This window comes from Trachurus japonicus, chromosome 7, assembly GCF_045865225.1.
Source record: "Trachurus japonicus isolate A0001 chromosome 7, Traja_1.0".
Taxonomy (NCBI): domain Eukaryota; kingdom Metazoa; phylum Chordata; class Actinopteri; order Carangiformes; family Carangidae; genus Trachurus; species Trachurus japonicus.
In genome coordinates this window covers 3,283,828-3,304,146 of record NC_140913.1, presented here as the reverse complement: position 1 = coordinate 3,304,146, position 20,319 = coordinate 3,283,828, and the positions used below count along the sequence as shown (strand labels likewise).

At 42.8% G+C, this 20,319-nt stretch overlaps 1 protein-coding gene across 4 annotated transcripts in view; it reads left to right on the top strand.

The window, feature by feature from the left end:
* LOC146984012 (extracellular sulfatase Sulf-2-like) overlaps positions 1–20,319 on the top strand; it is a 127,289-nt gene that overhangs the window by 26,481 nt on the left and 80,489 nt on the right. For all 4 annotated transcript variants that reach the window (XM_085780819.1, XM_085780815.1, XM_085780818.1 and 1 more), the window contains exon 2: positions 16,783–16,840. The gene's annotated coding sequence lies outside the window, so the exon portion shown is untranslated. The remainder of the gene's footprint in view (positions 1–16,782; positions 16,841–20,319) is intronic.

The window sequence follows — 20,319 nt, the reverse complement described above, 5'->3', positions numbered from 1 at the left end:
TAATAACACAACGTTACCACACAGAGTTGTTTTAGAGGTAAATTCATGCAAAACTGCTGATGCGTGTTGCCTTCAGGGACAGTTTTTTATCAAGCAGTCTCTGTATTTACCTCGAAAACAACTCTGTCTCGTAACGTTGTGTTATTATATCATAGCGTGGTGAACGTGCAGGTCACAACTTGTCCACCAGAGCGTTGTGGAGTTGTTGGATTGTGTATTTGATGAGTTTGATGAGGGAAACCAAGAAATCCCATTAGCCTCCATAGCGTAGCTCTGAGCAGCTCGCGGCTCTGCTCTGCCGTTCTAAAAATAGCTTGCACTGACAAATAAAGGTAACGAACCAACTGCTATGACTATAGGGATTATGGCAATGGGCCAGTTTGCCAAAATGTTGAACTATCCCTTTAATACAAACATCTACTTTTATACTTTATGGAACTTTAAAAACCAGCTGTACTGTGAGTGCACTAGTGTGTGGAGCTCCCAATCACATAGTCTCTGTTTGAAGGACACTCAACAACTGTACACGTGAATCTGTTTTTCTTCATCTTTGATTCAGACTCAGTCTGCTGGTTGGTTAACAAGGAGAGACCTGGCAGAAAGATGCAAACAGCTGTGGAGCAAATGGAAAACACTGTGTTTAAAAATGGAATTATTCTGTACTGAATTATCTCATTACACAGGGTTAAGAGGAAGCTTTGTGTTGATGTAACCTGCTATAACTGGTCATTAGACCATCTGAAGATATTAAATCTGATCCTTCTGACTTGTCCTAATGGGACCACAGTTAAACCATGACTACATATCTATGAACACATACCTACATATACCTTAGGATAATGAGGCATCGGTGTAACAGCTCCACACAACTTGATATCCTGTTTTAGTTCTTAGAGTGAGAACAATCCCCCAAAAATCTTGTTATCCGAAGATGACACGGCCACAGAGTTATGATGAGTGTCTTTGGTCAGAGGAGAGGTGTGGTTGGAATTCAGGATAATTATAGTATGTGTGTGTGTGTGTGTGTGTGTGTGTGTGTGTGTGTGTGTGCGTGTGCGTGTGCGAGAGAGAGAGAGAGAGAGAGTGTGTGTGAGTGAGAATCAAGAAGGCCAGACTTGCAAAAAAGTCAGTGAAACCAAAAACAGTCTCTTATCACGAGGACACAGATGGGAGGAGACAAGGCCAAGTGAGAGAGGTGACAATGAGTGTGTAGTTTAGTGAGTGTGTTTATTAGAGATTGACACACACACACACTCACAGGCACAGGCACACACACAGTCCATTCCCTTGTTGTGACCCAGTAACAGGAGCCTCACATTCCTGATTAATGATGCAGGTTGGACCCAAACAATGAAAACACATTCTCTCTCACTCTCTCTTTCTCTCTCTCTCTCTCTCTGTCACACACACACACACACACACACACACACACACACACACACACACACACACACACACACACACACACACACACACACACACACACACACACTCACACAAACACACAAATGAGAAATCATCACATCCAAACATGCAGCTTGAAGGATGCAGGTGGTGTGTTGAAGAGCGTCACACAATGGTGGTACTTCCCTGTCGAGTGCTGTGAGTCAGAGTACAGTAGACACCTGAGCTTTAAGTATCTAGACTGGGTGCTACTTAAAGGGACAACCAGGAGTTTTGGAAAAGCGAAGCGTTTTCACACTACAATTATGAGCCTCCGCACCGTGAAATTCTTTGACCGGTGCAAGACAGACTCATGTTTTCATTCATCAAGAATTAAAGTCAGTCCCTACGTCACCACATTCACGCGCATCCCTTGGCTGCACACACAGTCAATGAATGCATTTCAATGAATGCATTTCAGATACATGGCCATACTCAATGAATGCATTTCAGATACACAGAACACATGTGGTGAAAAAAATCACTCTTAAAACACATTTCTACACGATTTTGTATCAATTTCATGAAAAAAGTTATCAAGTTGCCTATTTTCTGGACTGTAAGTTGAGCTTTTTTTAGTAGCTTGGCTGGCCCTGCGACCTATATTTAGAAGCGACTTATATGTCAAAAATATACGTTATGTCATCTATGGCAGCGTACAGTGTGGCGACTTTCTCGCTAAATCTGGCGACTTTCCAACCCCTCTTGGTGACTTTTGTTTTGTCAAAAGCGACTAGCGACAAATCTAGCGACTTTTTCCGGTGTTGTTACAAACGTTTCTGGTTTGGAGACTCCGACGTCAACGAGCAGCGGATGCTGCCGTGAGCCGCCACACGCCATAGTAGTCACGGAGCGGTCCCCGCTGCGGTCACAGACCCGCACCACTCAACGCCGAGTTGTTTTTCTTTCTTTCTTTCTTTTGACCCGGCCTTTATTTATTCATGTAAACAAAGCCCCGGCCATTATATGAGACCGGGCTATTAAAGCAGAAGTAAGCGGAATATTTGTGTTAATATAAGTCTTAAATAGTTATATCTTCCGACAGCAATCACTTCTATAGAGTGTTTGGTCTGAAACACGGGTCTGTCAGTCACTCTGCTCTGCTCTGAGCCCAGGAGAAAACTTTCCTTGTATCCTACAACCTTTATCCAATGAGAAGAGAGAACGGCATAAAGGGGCGGTCCTCTCTGTGTGTGCAGCCAAGGGATGCGTGTGAATGTGGTGACGTAGGGGCGAGGGCGGGGACTGCTAACTCCATCGGCTGACAGGAAGTTAGCCAAAACCACCGGATCGCTTACTTCTGCTTTAATTAAATGTTTCAAAAATAAATGCCACTTATAGTCCGGTGCGACTTAAATATGTTTTTTTCTTCTTCATGACGCATTTTTTGACAGATGCGACTAATACTCCGGTGCGACATATAGTCCGGAAAATATGGTAGGCTTTTTCTCACTTTTTTCCAATATTTTCATCTTCATCTATGGCCCCAAGTTATGACATCAGTCAATATGTCATCATTTTCAGCAAACATACACATTCCAGAGAAAAAAAAAAAAAAACTCCAACTAAAATCATTAGTTCTGTGATCATTTCACCACCGTCTAGTCACAGAGAAGCTGGATCTGTGTTTTTAATGGAGACGAGTGAAGGTGAAACAGTGAAGATAAAGAGGCTGAACAGGCAGAAAACACAGATGATTCTGGTTCAGCTCCAGATGACCTGCACTCCTCCACATTCCTACGTGTCTTGTGTGTGTGTGTGTGTGTGTGTGTGTGTGTGTGTGTGTGTTTTCCCACATGTGTTTCTGATCACTGAGCGGAGACGGAGCGAGAGGTGGAAGAGATGAGACTGAAAACTCAGGAGGCGTCGTGTCGACACACCCTGACGTCTTCTGTTTTCATGGTACACACACACACACAGTGAGGCAACTGAAAGTTTGATTGATTGTCGTATTGATTAACTGATCGATGGATTGATGGAATCAGATGCAACATTTTCATATTGAGTGAATTATTACTCAGTTTACATATGGAGGAGAGTTGAGGTCCACTGGTCTGAAGTCAGATGTGTGTTTATGGTATCTATAAACCTGGATACACTGTCCTCTGTACCTGAACCCAAATACGTATTCGGAAGTACACTAATAGTTTTTCTGTCCAAAGTTTCTTTGAAGAAACATTTGGATCAGTGACAGCACATAACCAGGTGGTTCTGGTTCACACTCCAACACAGTGGGTGGCGCTAATGCACCTTAAAGCAACATTGCGGAGTTTCAGCTCAGTGCTTCCACCATCTGGTTGAGAAGCGCTATCGTCTGGGGGGAAAAACGAAAACGAAACTTATCAGCCAGCGCATCCAGCGTTTATTCCCATTAATAAACTACAGTATTTCCCACATGTTTGCAAGGAGACTGTGTGGCGGGTGGTCGTGGGAGGGGGTGTGCGACGACGAGCGGAGGAGAACCGTAGTTTCGCTTTTACCCACCACGTCTCTCCCTCGACGCAGAGGGGAGGGGGGAGGAGGGGGGGCGGTGTTTCGTACCCGTGCAGGGAAGTTACATAGTGCAGTTTCAGCCGACGCGACCCGGCTCAGGCTGCAGCAGCAGCACCATTCATCCTATTAACCATTTTTCTACCATTGCAATGAGTCTGGAAACATTATTTTAAGGCCGAAAAACTCCGCAATGTTACTTTAACGTTGAAACGACTCCTTTCACTACCAGAATTTGATCCATTCAGTCCCATTACGTTTGGAAAGTCTAGAAGAGCCGCGCAATTATATTATTTTATTCCCGTTCTAGTTAGCTGAAGCGGAAGTTAGCCGGCTAGCTCGGTGTAGCATTAGCTCAGCTGAAGTCAGTGCGCCCACTTCCGGTTTCTTCCTGAATATGAATCCGAATCCGAAGTTTTTTTAGCTTTAGTTAGCTTTCTACTGCCAATGGTGTCTATGGTGTTCGGGTCAGTTTTGACCCGTCTTTTAAATCAGCTGTAAAATACACTTTTTCATCCAATTTGTTTTTCTTCTCTTGGTTACATTGTTAGGCTTCCTTATCCATGAAAATATTGGTATTAATATCTTTGGTGTGGGCCCCTGGGCCTTTTTTTGTCAGTATACTCCTTGGCTTCAATTGAACCTTCCTCTTGTCAGCTTTCTGCTGCCATCTATGGTGTTAGGGTCAGTTTTGACCCGAGTCTTAAATCAGCTGTAAAACACACTAAAACAATTATTTATCATCCAATTTGTTTCTCATCTCTTGGTTACATTGTTAGGATTCCTTATCCTTAGGTTGGTTTTGCACTTATGATTTCAGTCTGAACTCTCATTATTGTTCTTATCGTTAAAACCGGGTCAAAATTGACCCTGACACCACAAATGTAATAATTTTAACCAGAGCATTTTAGAATTTTGTGAAAAAAAAAAGAAGTTTTATTTTGTTTAAATTGAGGTTCCTGACAGTCAAAAAGCCTTGAAATTTATGTGGTACTTGTATGCATTTAAAACCTGAAAACGGGTCACTGGTGACCTGAACATCATGAGGTTAAAAGCCTGAAACTGAATACAAATAGTGCACTGGCTGTACACTCCTACTGTCCTCTAGTTTAAAAGTATTAGTATTTATTACAACTTTGGAACAGTAATCTGACAATAGGAAGAATAATGGTCAGGGAGTGTTTCCTGGTGTCTCTGCTTCACCGTCTCCAATCAAATTAAGTTTTGTTTGGAGTTGAGGCTTTAATGTTCTTTCAGAAAATGGGTCAGAGGTTCATCAGGGATTTGATTTATCATTGTTATCATAGATGCGATGACACACACGCACACACACACACACACGCACACACACACACACACACACACACACACACACACACTCAAACGCACAGAAAATCATCTATCATTTTGTTAACCTGCCATGTTGACAGTACATTCTCCTGACGGCAGTGACCACGGGGATTGAACCAGTGCAGCTGTACTGTACGAACGCACACACACACACACACGCACACACACACACACGCACACACACACACATCGTATCTACAACAACAGTTTCTGCAAAGTGACATTTTGGCCTCTCGAAGTTTAAAACCCCATGACATCAGTCCAGAGCTCCAAGGAAATAATTTGCAAATTTAAATTTTGTTCTTTGCGGTCATCAGCACTGGTCTGTGATTTGATTGGTTGCGTCAGCTCAGGTTTCAAACAGCTCAGTGTTATATGTTCTGTATGTCCAGAGCTTATCTGACTAGAAAGAGCTGTGTACAGATTCATACAGAATAGTTTCCACTACTGTAATATTTTAAATCCACTTCATTCAATCATTCACTCAACTTTTCAACCATAAATCCATAATCACTACATAGGCACCGATCTGCAACAAGACTCGGAGGCCACAGACAGACCAGCAGCTCATAGGAGCTTTGAGCTAAAAGCTAATGTCAGTACTTATAGTGTAGCATGTAACTAACTTAATGCCCTTAATGCAAAACACAGCTGAGCCTGATGGGAAATGTCATGAATTCTGTCTGTGTGGGGTCAGAATTAAAAGCACTGATCAAAGTCTATGTTTGACCTGATGGTGGAGACGGGAACCATCAGCCATCAGTGGAACATGAACGTCTCAAACACGTCATCACAGTCCATCTTACAGTTGTAGAGACCGACACACAGACCTGACAGGGTCCAGGTGGACTGTCTGTGGTCCAGCGGTCCAGCGGTCCACCTAGGGCTGCAGCTATCGAATATTTTAGTAATCGAGTACTCTACTGAAAATTACATCGATTAATCGAGTAATCGGATAAAACGTATTTTTGCTTGGTTAAAGAGCAATTATGAATACACAAGAGAAAATAACATATTTCACTCAATAATGAATGACCAATTGGTTTCCTTTTGTAGAATCAACTGTTTTTATTTCTTAAATTCACAAGCAAGTATTTTCTGGTCTTGAAACATTACTAAAGAGGCGACTGCTGCTAACATAAATAAGAATAAATAAAACACAAATAAAAATAAATAAAATTAAATTACTTTCAAGATATCAAAAATAAATAAAATTAAATTACTTTCAAGATATCAAAAATAAATAAAATTAAATTACTTTCAAGATATCAAAAATGTTTTCTGTGGAGATGCTCCAACATGGAAGACGTGCTGCTGTGGTATGCAAGGGCCGTGTTACAACTAGAGTGCCTATAGAGAGACATTTTCTGTCTTTTTGTCGCCTTTTTCTCCCTCAGTCAAACACCCACGTCCGCCCCCCCGTTAAGGTTTCTACCTAATCAACGGTCTCACCGCAACAGATGGTTCACGTCATGATAACTTAAGTATTTTGGCCATTCAAACTTCCACAGTCCATAGTCCTTTTCTTTGTTTGATATTTCAAGAGACTTTGGTTAAGTAGCCTAACCATGGATAGCTCCTAGGCAGGATTGTTCTGCTGTGTTGTCGCCACTCGCCACCGTCCCCCCGTCATCGCGGCCATCGCCTCGCCGCCGCCGCCGCCCCCCTCCCCATCTCCGCCGTCATCCGCGGCGAACGGCCGCGCGGGGGGGGGGGGCGTGCACGGTTACGTTCATAGGTTACGTTACGGCGCACGTTGTGCCACATTGAAAGTCCGTGCGGCCGCTTGAACTACAATTAAATTAACGATTCCTCGAGGCAGAAAAAAATCCTCGGACCATTTTTTGTAATCGAGGTACTCGAATTACTCGAGGAATCGTTTCAGCCCTAGGTCCACCTCAGCTCCTGGTCTGCTCTGACTGAATGAGCACAAGGCAGCGGTGGCTGTGATGAACTGTGCACTGCAAGCAATAACTCCTCTGTCATAGCAGAGGTGATAATTACAGGTTTAATGAGCTAATCAACGTAAAATAAATTGGCTGAACTTTTTTTTTTTATAACAAGCTTTTCAAATATTTATAACATATTAAATGATGATACAAATAAAACATTAAAAAATCTCTGGGTTTTTGACAACTGCTTGGACACAATCTGAATACGCTGTGATTAATAAATCACAAGCTTATTTAATTAATCAATCATAAATTCTGACTGTTATTGGACTAGGTGTAGGCCCGGGACTCTGACACACTCAGCTGATTACCTGGTTAAATCTAAAGCAGCAGCCTCTCTAATAAATCCCACACTCATCAGTTAGAAGCTTCAAGTTGTGAATAACCATCAGCAAATCAATCCTGACCTGCTGTCAGGTATAAACCCACTGCTGCTTATACACCAACAGTGTCTATAGGGCCATATAGTACCCTGTGTGTGTGTGTTCATGAATATGTTTGTACATGTACAGTACAAGTGGGGGTGTGTGTGTCCAGTGGTCATGTCCCAGCAGAGCTCTCCTGCTCTCCATCAGTCTATTTCTGTCTCTGAGTAGGCAGGATGGATGAACTGCCCGGAGGGATGGAGAGAGGGATGAAAAGAGTGGAAGATGGAGAGAGAGAGAGAGAGAGAGAGATGGAAATAGGGGAGGAGGTGAAGGAAGAGGAGAGTGCGTGTGTGTGATGTATTTTTGTCCTCTATTGTTTGATCGACCTGTGTCGCTTGGTGAAGCTCTTTGTGTTGAGTCTGGTTTGTTTACAGCTTGTAATAAAGTAATTGGAGCTGAAGCTGGTGAGGATGGACAGAGACACAGAAGGGGGGGGGGGTTGTGTATGTAATACTGTAATGAAAGATGTAAACAGGCTGGGGATGGAGAGAGTGAGAGAGGAGGAGGAGGAAAGTAGTTGATCAGTTCAAAAAGTCGACAGTGATAAGAGAGATATGATGAAATCTGCTTTCGGTGGAGTTGACTATTGACCGCTGCCCGTCCACACAACAACAACGCAACCCTGAAGTTTTCAAAAATAAAATGGTGCTTGAAAACTGCAAAAGAAATGTGTTTAAAAAAGAAAACAAAGTTGTGTGGACTGGCTGTATGTACGGTGAATACAACGGCATGATAGTGAGTTACAAGTGTAATTGACCTTGCTGTGTTTGTTGGCAGCTGTTTGCTGTCCTTGTTCATAGTTCTGTGTGCAACTGCAGTATGAACAATCACACACATGGCCATTTGATGAGTGTTTTCAACTGTGAAAACCTGGATGGAGCCCATTGTCATTTCAAAACGCAGTTTTAAAATGAAAAGAGTCGGAAAAAACAAGATGGAAATAGGACCGCTCTGTGTTTCCTGTATTCGTTTCTGTTATGCTTCACATACAGCTTCTTAAAATCCGACTCCATTTCTCTTTCACTTTGTCTCTGTTTTATTGATAGCTCAACTTTTCACCTAGTTTTCTACCAAGAGTAAAACATTTAATGCAATATTTCCAGCTTTAATTCTTTAAATTTATAATTTTGTATAATTCCACTCAGGTTTCTTAAAGGGATAGTAGCAGTAAAGTGGGGTTGTATGATCTACAAATAATCCCTAAGTACTTTAATTACAGTAGAAGACTCTCTACACTCCTCCCATTAGCAACGCCAGCCCATAGCCCTGCCCGGACATTTACAACATACAGTGTTGTGAACAGACCCAAAGAAACGGCCTATTTTCGTGGCCTAAAAGAGGTTTTACCTGAAAAAAAAATACACAGTTCCATTGTTCGCTATAATATAATTTATCAAAGTGCAGGAAAAACACAGTTTTTATTTGGACCTAACCAACTCACGTATCCCTCCGCCCAAGGGTAGCGCCTACCAATCAGCCATTGGTTAGGTCCAAATAAAAACTGTGTTTTTCCTGCACTTTGAAGGGCTGGAAAAAATTATATTATAGCGAACAATGGAACTGTGTATTTTTTTTCAGGTAAAACCTCTTTTAGGCCGCGAAAATAGGCCGTTTCTTTGGGTCCATTCACAACACTGTATGTTGTAAATCTCTGGGCAGGGCTATGGGCTGCCGTTGCTAACGAGAGGAGTACAGAGAGTCTTCTACTGCAATTAAAGTACTGAGGGGCTATTTGGAGATCATACAACCCCACTTTAAAAAAAATGCTACTATCCCTTTAAGCACAAATTGAAACAGGTGGAAAGAAGTCTACAACGGAGATGAGTTTAGGCTAAACGTCAAAGTCAGCATGACGGCATCAGGTGTGTTTCAGCAGATTGTAGGTTAGTGATGCATCTTCTGCCTGTGGTGTTTTTTTTCTGCTCATGTTCACACTGAGAGGAGACGCCACAGGAGACACCACAGAAGAAGAATTCAGCTGGAAGAGAAGCTCAGCGTAAAAACAAAGGGAAAATACTAACAGACAGCACTGGGATGGAAAATATGAAATGTCTAATTTAGCATTCATGGGGTATTGATTTTAAAGTTCTCCCCTTAATAGTAAAGGTATCGTGGTCAGAAATTCAATAAGGCAGAACTATATATAAACTTTAGCTGAGCAGAATTATCAATGTGTTCAGGTGTCTTCCTGATTTCATCTCGCAGGTTTGAACATGAAAATCAAAATGTCAGCCAGCGTTCCCTCTCAATGAACACATCAGTTTATCTCAGTGTCAGACATCGTGCTACCACTGTCAGGTATGTGCTAAATCACTACCTTAGATTATGAGCGTAATTTCACATTATCATTAATATCAATGGACTGCCATTGATTTTCATTCTCACACTGTGTGAGCAGGACCACACTCACTGACTAGTGCTTCACAGGGCATCTACATAAAAGTAACCTTAAAGGGATAGTTTAACATTTTGGCAAATTGCCATAATCACTAAAGTCATAGCAGTAGGTTCGTTACCTTTAATTGTCGGTGCAAGCTATTTTTAGAACGGCGGAGCAGAGCCGTGAGCTGCTCAGAGCTACGCTACAGAGGCTGATGGGATTTCTTGGTTTCCCTCATCAAACTCATCAAATACACAATCCAACAACTCCACAACGCTCTGGTGGACAAGTTGTGACCTGCACATTTACCACACTATGAGATAATAACACAACGTTCCCACACAGAGTTGTTTTAGAGGTCAAAACCGCTGTTGTGCGTTCCCGTCGGGGGCAGGTTTTCGGCAAGCAGTCTCTGCATTTCCCTCTAAAACAACTCTGTCTGGTAACGTTGTGTTATTATCTCATAGTGTGGTGAATGTGCAGGTCACAACTTGTCCACCAGAGCGTTTTGGAGTTGTTGGATTGTGTATTTGATGAGCTTGATTAGGGAAACCAAGAAATCCCACGAGCCTCCGTAGCGTAGCTCTGAGCAGCTCACCGCTCTGCTCCGCCGTTCTAAAAATAGCTTGCACAGAAAATAGAAATAGACCCGACCCAGTACAGGAGCTTTTTTAAGCTAATGAGAAGTTTCTTTTGGAGTTGGTATAGAAATGAATGATTGAATAAAAACTAACTGACTATGCCTATGTTCGTGCTCAAGTGTCACGCAGGTGAAAGAGGAAGGAGAAGCAAGAGAGCAGCAAGGACAGGAGAGTGTTCCATGCTTCCTCTTCTTTAGCATAGATAACAAAGGCATGGCAGAGCGTTGTCGCACAAACATTATTCCAGCCTTCAGGTTTAGGAGCAGAGTCGTGACCCAACGGAGGCGGACCGAGGCGGTGAATCCACAGAGCGGCTGAGAGAGGCAGCAGCTGCTTCTCCTCCTGCTCTGAGGGAAACAGCTGCTAGTATGGTGGAGAGTATCGCCTCAGGGACTCACAGTGACACACACACACACATACACACTCACTCAGTGCTCTCCTGTGTGTAGGTCAGCGGGCTACCAGGTGTAGGTGGAGGACAGGTGAGAGGAAAGAGATGGGAGAGCAGAGGGAGGTGAGGAGGAGGAGGAGGAGGTGTGTAAGTCATGACTGCTGCTTCATTCAGCCCCCCAGCTATTTGTAACAAAAAGATAAATAAATTTAAAAAAAGACAAATGTCTCCTGCTCTGTGGAGGACAAACTAAATCTTCCCTCTGGCTCTCTGCCGCTGCTGTTTCAGAAACTCTACACCAGAGAGGGAGATTACAACAGCGCAGAGACAGACTGGAGATCAGTCCTGGGAAAGACTGTGTCCTCGGACTCTGTGATGATTTAACACTTCTATGTAACACCCAGAAAACAAATCTCAGTCTTCAGTGACATCAGTCTATGAGCCTGATATGTCCCTCATTAAAGGGATAGTTCAACATTTTGGCAAATTGGCCCATTTCTTGGTTTCCCTCATCAAACTCATCAAATACACAATCCAACAACTCCAAAACGCTGTCGTGGACAAGTTGTGAGCTGCACATTCACCACGCTATGAGATAATAACAGAACGTTACGAGACGGAGCCGTTTTAGAGGTAAATTCAGGCAAAACTGCTGATGCGCGTTGCGTTTAGGGACAGTTTTTCAGCAAGCAGACTCTGTATTTACCTTGTATTTACCTCAAAAACGGCTCTGTTTCGTAACGTTCTGTTATTATCTCATAGCGTGGCAAGCTGCTGAAGCCTCGCAGGTGAGAGAAGAGCAGCTGCGCTGCATCCACATGCAGAACTCGGTTTGCAAAAGCCGAGTTATGAGACCATGAGCTGTCATGAGTTTTTGATCGTCATCTATTTCAGTTCTGCTCGTCGTAGAGTCCCCAAATTTACACATAAAGGTGTGTTAAAGTGTCTAATTTTTAAAAAAAAAGCAAAAAATGAGAAATTACGTTTTTGGCACTCAATGAGTTAATAATACTGAACACAACAGTTAGAAAACACAGATGCAGTGACCCAGGTAGAGGAAGGAAGTCCACTGACCTTCACACACGAGGTGATGACAATCTTCACAGGTTGATTCAGGTTTAATGAACCAATCAATGATCCAATAAGGAAAAAGGTTTTTGCTGCAAATAGTTAGAATAGAACCCCCCCCCCCCCCACACACACACACACACACACACACACTGAAGTGGTGCAGAGCAGAGAAGAAGAGTTGCCTGAAGAGATTCTCCATTTCCTGTCAGCTGCGCCAACTTCCTGTCACCATATTGATTTACTGTTCCATTACTCTACCTGTGGAGCTGTGTGTGTGCGTGCATTTGTGTGTGTGTGTGTGTGTGTGTGTGTGTGTGTGTGTGTGTGTGTGTGTGTGTGTGTTTCCCCAAAGGCTTGCATCTCTGGCTTACTGCCTCACTGGAGTAATTACAACACACAAACACACAGATACAGTCTCAGGTGGAGGATGAGCAGTAGCAGTTGTTACCGTGGTGTCACTATCGCCGTGCCAACTTACCGACCATCAGGGGAGGTGTTTTTTCTCTGTGTGTTTGTGCGTGTGTGTAAAAGCAGAGTTTGCCTTTTCAAACTGCTGACAAAAGCCCATTTAACGCAGAAAGAGTTTTCTGACCTGTGTAATAGAGGCTTTACATGAATTATTACCATGTGATTGCATCATTTGCCTAACAACGTTTTTATTGCTGTCGATGCTTCCTGATGAAAAAAATGAAAATGAATTGTTATTGTTGGTGGAAAACAGCAATTAGTGATCAGAAAGGGCTCATTCAACCAGCATTTTAAAGGTCCAGTGTGTAAAATCTTCCACGACTGGGACGACTAGGAGTATTTCAAGAGCATGGAGTGATGAGGTGAAGATCTAAAGTTGAACCATAGGAATAATGATTCATGGTGTTCAAGATCTTTTACAAATCAAAGACCAAAATTGAACGTTTTGTCCTACATGCAAAAGACTAGGCTATGTGTGGCAGAAAGAAACCTAACACTGCACATGAACCTGAACACACCGTGAACCATGGTGGTGGCAGCATCAGGCTGTGGGGAGGCTTGTCTTCAGCAGGGACAGGGACAGGGAAGCTGCTCAGAGTTGATGGGAAGATGGATGGAGCTAAACATAGGACAATCCTGGAGGACAAGCTGTTAGAGGCAGAAAAAGACTTGAGACTGGGACGGAGGTTCACCTTCCAGCAGGACAACCACCCTAAACACACAGCCAGAGCTACAATGGACTGGTTTACATCAAAGTAGGGCTGTTCGATTAATCGATTTAAAATCGTAATCGCGATTATTTGGAATCGTAAAAATCGATTTTTTGAAATCGTAAAAATCGATTTTTTTACTCTAGGTCCATTTAAAAAGACCCAAACAGCACACAAAATAGTTTGTCATTTAACTAAAAAACCGTAATCGGAAATCGATTTTTCAGAGAAGAAAATCGAGATTTTATTTTTGGGCAAAATCGAACAGCCCTACATCAAAGCATATCCATGTGTTAGAACGGCCCAGTCAAAGTCCAGACTTGAATCCTACTGAGAATCCGTAGCAAGATGCTCTCCATGTAATCTGACTCAACTGGAGCTGTTCTGCAAAGAAAAATGGGCGTAAATGTCAGTCTATAGATGTGCAAAGCTGGTAGAGACACACCCTGAAAGACTTGCAGCTGTAATTGCAGCGAATATGCACACCACACTTTTCAGATTTTTATTTGTAAGAAACACCATGTATCACCATGTATGTATTTTCCTTCCACTTCACAATAATGCTCTACTTTGTGTTGGTCTATCACATAAAATCCAAATAAAATACATTTAAGTTTGTTGTTGTAACGTGACAAAATGTGGGAAAGTTCAAGGGGTAGGAATACTTTTGCAAGGCACTGTATTTTAAACAAGAAGTCTTGAAGGCCTCAGGAGGTGTGCAGAAAACAAACTGGATTATTTCCCCGTGAAACATAAAGCTACTGGAGGTCTGGAACCACTGAGCGTGGACAGGTTGGTCTCACAGCTGAGCTCTAATGAGCCTGTAACGTGAGTCTATTTTAGTTGGTGCAACAGGAAAACATTTACATGCCTCGGGCTGCGGGCCGGTCACAGTTCACACGTTCTAAACAAGAGGAAACACGAACACGACAAGTGTTTTTCTGTCGACGGAGATCCGCTGAATCAGACCTGTGAGCTGGAACACGATCACACCATTAAACGTTAACGACATGAAACCGCATGAAAGGACTGGATCTAAAATAAACTGTGTGGAGACAAAGTGAGGCCTGCTTGGTCTGGAAAAGAAATCCACAGAGAGTGTTGGAAGGGAGGGTCCCTGAAGGTCTCACACAGTGACAACGTATGACCTATAGGATAAAACACTGTATTCAGTGATTTCTTTTTCCTCTCCATCATGAGCTGGTTTAGCTGCTACTGTAGTTACGTGTGAATAAGTAACTGAAAAACCAAAAAGTCAGTTTATCCAGCATTTTATCTTTAAGGCTATGAACAAGGAATACAACTGTCACTGTGTCAATCATGTTTGCACACAAACTGCAGACCTATCCAGACATGTTTGGTTTTTCGCATCTGATTTTTGGGGCTACGATTCGATTCAAAATCGATTTTCGATTCAAATCGATTTGATTCCTTAATGATTTCTGCTTCAGTCTATCGTGTGCAAAGGATCCTCATGATCTACTCCAGTCTGCTTTGCAAGACAGAATGACTAAAGTGTCTTTATTTATTTAGTTTTAAACATTTATCCATGCTTAGATGGAATTGTTGAAACTGTTGCATAAAAGCAATATCACATATTGCTTAAGTAACAAAATTAAAAGTGCCTCAATAGTGCAGTTAAACATGCTGCCTTTTAAATTCTAAGGAAATGGAGACCGACAGCCAGCAGATTTGTTTCATTTTTTTATTTTTTAAAATCGAACATTTTATATCGATTCTGAATCGTATTAAATGAGAATTGCGATTCTTATGTGAATCGATATTTTGGCCCACCCCTACACAACACAATTAATTGCAAATGACACTAACATTTCCTACAAATTCAATGTTACATTTGACATAAACGTAATTTAACCCAGTTATTGTGCATTTACAGTACTTTTACTCTGGCGTACACAGCCAAGTGGTGAGCTGCTACTTTTTTGCAGCATGTTTTACAGGCTGGAGAGCTGCTGTTGATTTAATACTTTTGTTTGGAGGGAATGATTCCTGTTCTGTCCATGTTGACCATGTTCCAGTTAGGAGCTGGTAACCAGCCAGAAAAGCAACCTTTGTATCAGCTGTTGTTGTTGTTAGCATTGTTAGCTAGGCCAGCAGATAACAACACGTTATGTGCAGAAAAGCAACAAAAGAGCATAGAAGAGCTAAACTGTCGGTGGGACAAAAGAACCAGACTCTGTGGCTGGTTTCTGTTGATGTGAGAAACTTGGAACTCTAAAATCCAACTTCCGAGTTCAGATAAATCGCACCATAAAAGTCTTAACGTTGTTTAATGTTAATGTTGTTGTCTTTTTGGGCACAACCTGCTTTTGTCAATGAATATGAGGTGACTATATCTGACAAAACGATCTCAGCCATCAATCAATTCTATTTTTCTGCTTACAGTTGTATCACATGGTTTTTATCGGCAGGTTAAAGGGATATTTCAACAATTAGGCAAATTCGCCTATTGCCATAATCCCTATAGATTTAGGAGTAGGTTCCTTAATTGTCGGTGCAAGCTGTTTTGAGATCAGCACATTCACCACGCTATGAAATAATAACGTATTACATAACATTATAACACATGAAGCAAATACTCCGAACTGCTTGCTTTTGAAATCACTCCACCCAGCAGCCGATTCTGAAATGTAGTTCCGGCAACACATTTGCCTCGAAAACAACGCTGTCTCGTAACTTTCCATTTCCATCATAGCGTGGTGAAGTTCGGAGTTGTTGGATTGTGTATTTAGTTTGATGAGGGAAACGTGGAAATACTGTGCAGCTTGCGTCTCTGCCCCGCTGATCTCAAAACAGCTTGCACCAGGCGGCCCCGGTTCGAGTCCCGCGTCGGACGGCCCTTTCCTGCGTGTCATTCCCCCGCTCTCTGCCTCCCCATTTCCTGTCTCTCTCGACTGCACTATCAATTAAAGGCAATAAAAGCCCAAAAAATATACTTAAAAAAAAAAAAAAAACAGCTTGCACCGACAATTAAAGGTGATGAACCTACTCCTAAGACTATAGGGGATTATAGCAATAGGCGAATTTGCCAAAATGTTGAAATATCCCTTTAAGTTGAGCTGGATGACATGAAACTGTTTCAGTCATGTCTTTAAGTTCTGTCTCACACAACTTTCAACGTAACTGCTCACATTTTAGCTTCTCTGTTCGCTGTTCTCTGAACGACATCATGGCGAACTACATTAAGTACTGCGCCTGAACGCACCCACCACACACACACACACACACACACACACACACACACACACACACACACACACACACACACAGCAGTGGAGCTGCTGCTGCTGGGACATGTTGCGACTGTTAATCGTTGACCTTGGAAACGGTCAAAGTAGAACATTTCCACTCCCGTCATAACTGCAGGGGGCGCTGTCACAGGAGCCTCACTCTGTTTGTGCTGTTTACTGATGTTGTCTCTGTTGTGTTTGTTTCAGGTCTCTGCTGAGCTCAACACTGTCAAACACTGATTACACTCCAGAGCATCTGCACAAGGTAACACACACACACACACACGCACACACTCTCACACAAAACCAATTAGTAATTGCTCTGTGTGTGTGCGTGTGTGTGTGTGTGTGTGATGAATTCTTTGGTTTGTCGGACCGCTACAACTGGTTAGTCACCACATCCATCATCAAAACACACACACACACACACACACACACATTTACACACAAACCACTGAGGTGTGTGTTTCTCATCTGTATCCATGGTTACATTTGGGTACATTTGATGTGTGAAAAAGCTTTTACACAGCTGATGGTTTGTGTTGTTTTTTGTGGTGTGTGTGTGTGTGTGTGTGTGTGTGTGTGTGTGTGTGTGTGTGTGTGTGTGTGTGTGTGTGTGTGTGTGTGTGTGTGTGTGTGTGTGTGTGTGTGTGTGTGTGTGTGTGTGTGTGTGTGTGTGTGTGTGTGTGTGTGTGTGTGTGTGTGTGTGTGTGTGTGTGTGTGTGTGTGTGTGTGTGTGTGTGTGTGTGCTCTGCAGGTTATGTTGTTTTCATGTTTGAATGTGTCTGACAGAGCAGCCAGAGGTCAAAAGGTCAAGCAGCGCTGCAGCTAGTCCGCTAACTGATTAGTTCAGCCTGCTGCTGGCAACAAGGCTGACTGCGGGAGGCACACACACACACAGACAAACACACACAGACACACACACATTCACACATACACACTTGGCCAAATGATGCCAGAGGCCCAGTAGGCTGTGGCGTGCCATTGCTCTCTCTCTCTCTCAGTGGATCTTGTTTCTGAGGCGCCTCAGTGGCTCAGTCACTGCACAAGCTGGAAACTTTCCCATTCTTCCTCCTCCTCCTCCTCCTCCTCCTCCTCCTCCTCCTCCTCCTCTGCTTTACACGATCAGAAGTTGAAATCTGAGCGTGCTGTTCATGTTTCTGCCGTTTGATGTAGCTCATACATTTAAAACCTTTGGAGCGGCTTGGATGTGTTGATGTGAGAACTCAGCTGCTGGCTCAGCCCCGGGGATCACGTGACCCTCGACGTGGAGCCGATCACCTGCGCCGCAGCCTGAGGAGGATAACTGCTGGTCTTGCACTTCGCTTCACGCTGAGTGACGATGCAAAGCAACACAAATTCAGCGGGGAAGTCTTTTTTATATGTAGGGTTTTTATCAGTCGAAAGGTTTTGCACAGCGGAGGGCCAGGAGCCACGTCAGCTCTGAGCTGAGCGTCTATCCATCTTCTTCTTCTTCTTTCATCCAAACCTGAGGAGCTTGACTACACCTCAGTGAGAGGCTGACTGTGGTCAGTCCTCGCTGATTTTACACATGAGGATCAGTGATGATCCGTTTGATCCATTCAGTCTTTAAAACCCTCCTGGCAAAAAAAGTTCTGAAATGATTTAAACTCTTTAAAAAGTAGAAATGAACCTTCATTCTGGATGTTCCATTCAGATCCATGTTCCACAGCTGAGGACCGCATCGCATCTGCATTAACGTGGGTCTTCAGTCATGCAATTGCAAGCTCTACATGGTACTGTGCAACAGTTCACACCTGGCTTTAAAATGCGTCTTCAATGATTTGAGATTAGATTTTCACTTCCTTTGTATATGCTGTCAGAGTGACAGAGAGAGAGAGAGAGAGATGGAAGAATTGAATTGAATTGAATTGGATTGAGAGAGCCCAGTGGGACACTGAGGGCTTCATGCACAGCTCTTACAATGAAACAAGGTTTTATCAATTTGAAATAGTTAAATATTTTTGGTTCATTATAAACTATAAACGGGTTCATTCAAAGTGCTAAAAGAACATGGCAGCATGTGGCCCCAGACCACTTCCTAGTGTGGTCTGAGTTATCAGATCTCAGATGCATCCTGGGTATGTTCACAGCTGAACTTAAAGCTGACGACCTGTGAAAAGAGACGGATGTTATCAGCCCCTGGGTAGAGTGAGGGGTGTTAGCGTGAACTATTAAATACACAGTTTCAATACTAAAATAAACACAGCTTCTGTGTTGCGTTGAGACAATGCACATGTAAGAAATGAGCCCAGAGGTCAGTGATGTGGTTACGATGCTCCATGGCCATGTTTTGTTGCTAGCCGACTTCTAGTGGTCGTAATATTTATGACAGGAGCAAGAGGGAAAACGAGGTAATGTAGTAAATGAAGTAAATAAAGAGAGACAAGAACTTTGGTAGACGGAGGTTGTGGTGGATCAAATATGTGAAAGTAGCAGTTTGCTGTGTCTTGTATTATTAAGATCATCTTAGATTGTGTTATCATGACAACTAGGGGTGCCGATACCTGGTTGGTGGGAACTGGTAAATGGTTCCTGTTTTCTGTACTTTTTTTTGTGTATGTGTGGTAATTTAAGTTAGTTTTTTTAATTAAGTTTTTTAGTCAAAACTTGTGAATTTTGAATATTAATTGTTAGAGTTCAGTGTAAACAAGCATTATGCAAGTCTGCATAATGAGGGGTCTTTCTTAACGGCAATAACAGAATCTATGTTTAAAACTGCACAGAGAGTCACACAGACAGTAGAGTTTTCTGAAAATTACAACCCAAACCCCCCGTTGAGTCTGGTGTTGAAGCCTACAGTAGAATTCAATCGGTACCAATAAAGTACCAAATTCAGTACTCATCCCTACTGACAACAAAGGTCGATGCGGAAGAGTATAAGGGTCACAAAAAAGTGAGTTCTGATTTTTTATTCTCAGAATTCTGACCCTTATCCTCTTCCGTAGGCTGACTTCTGTTGAAGAAGTAGGCCTCGTTATTCTAACCCAAATCCTGATCTTCTCCTAAACCTAGCCCAGCCCTGACCATCATTACAGTAACCATGGCAATGAAAGGCAGGCATGCCAGTCTCGTCATATTGTGTGTGTGGTCTATTATTGTAGCCATGATAACAAAGGTAACATAACTGTACCATGGTGGATGGGTGGGTGGGGGCTTCTTCTCTCAGATGGTTGTTCAGATTAAAGGACTAGTTGTAATACTCAGAGTCTCAATGTGAATGAATGTTCACTGGAGGAAATAATGAGTTGTGGCTCAGTTGTTATTCAGTCTTGTGGTGGGTGATGTACAGAGTCCAGACAGCGAGACACACTCTCACACATCCCCCAAACACCACTGTTGTTCAGTGTCAGTTTCCTCTTCCTCCTCTAACAGCAGACGAGCCGACAGGCCCGGTCTGATGTGACAGACCCAGCCTCAGTGCGTCTCTCACACTGCGGTGGGAGGAGAAGCTTTCAGACCAATCAGCATCACCAATTTGTAGAAACAACTCTGTTACAATGGTCTGAAATAAACAGAATGAGAATGTGCAGGTCTAAGGGGACTGGATTCCTTTTGACGTGTTTGGAAAGCCGGTTGAATCTGAAGGTCGGAAAAGTTGGGTTTGACTTTCTCATAATAAAAATGATCAGGAACGAGGAAGTAGAGCTTTTGGTGGGGACTACTTTCAGCTGTGGATTAAGTGTATGTTCATGGTGATGAAGGAACATGTCGCACAACAGC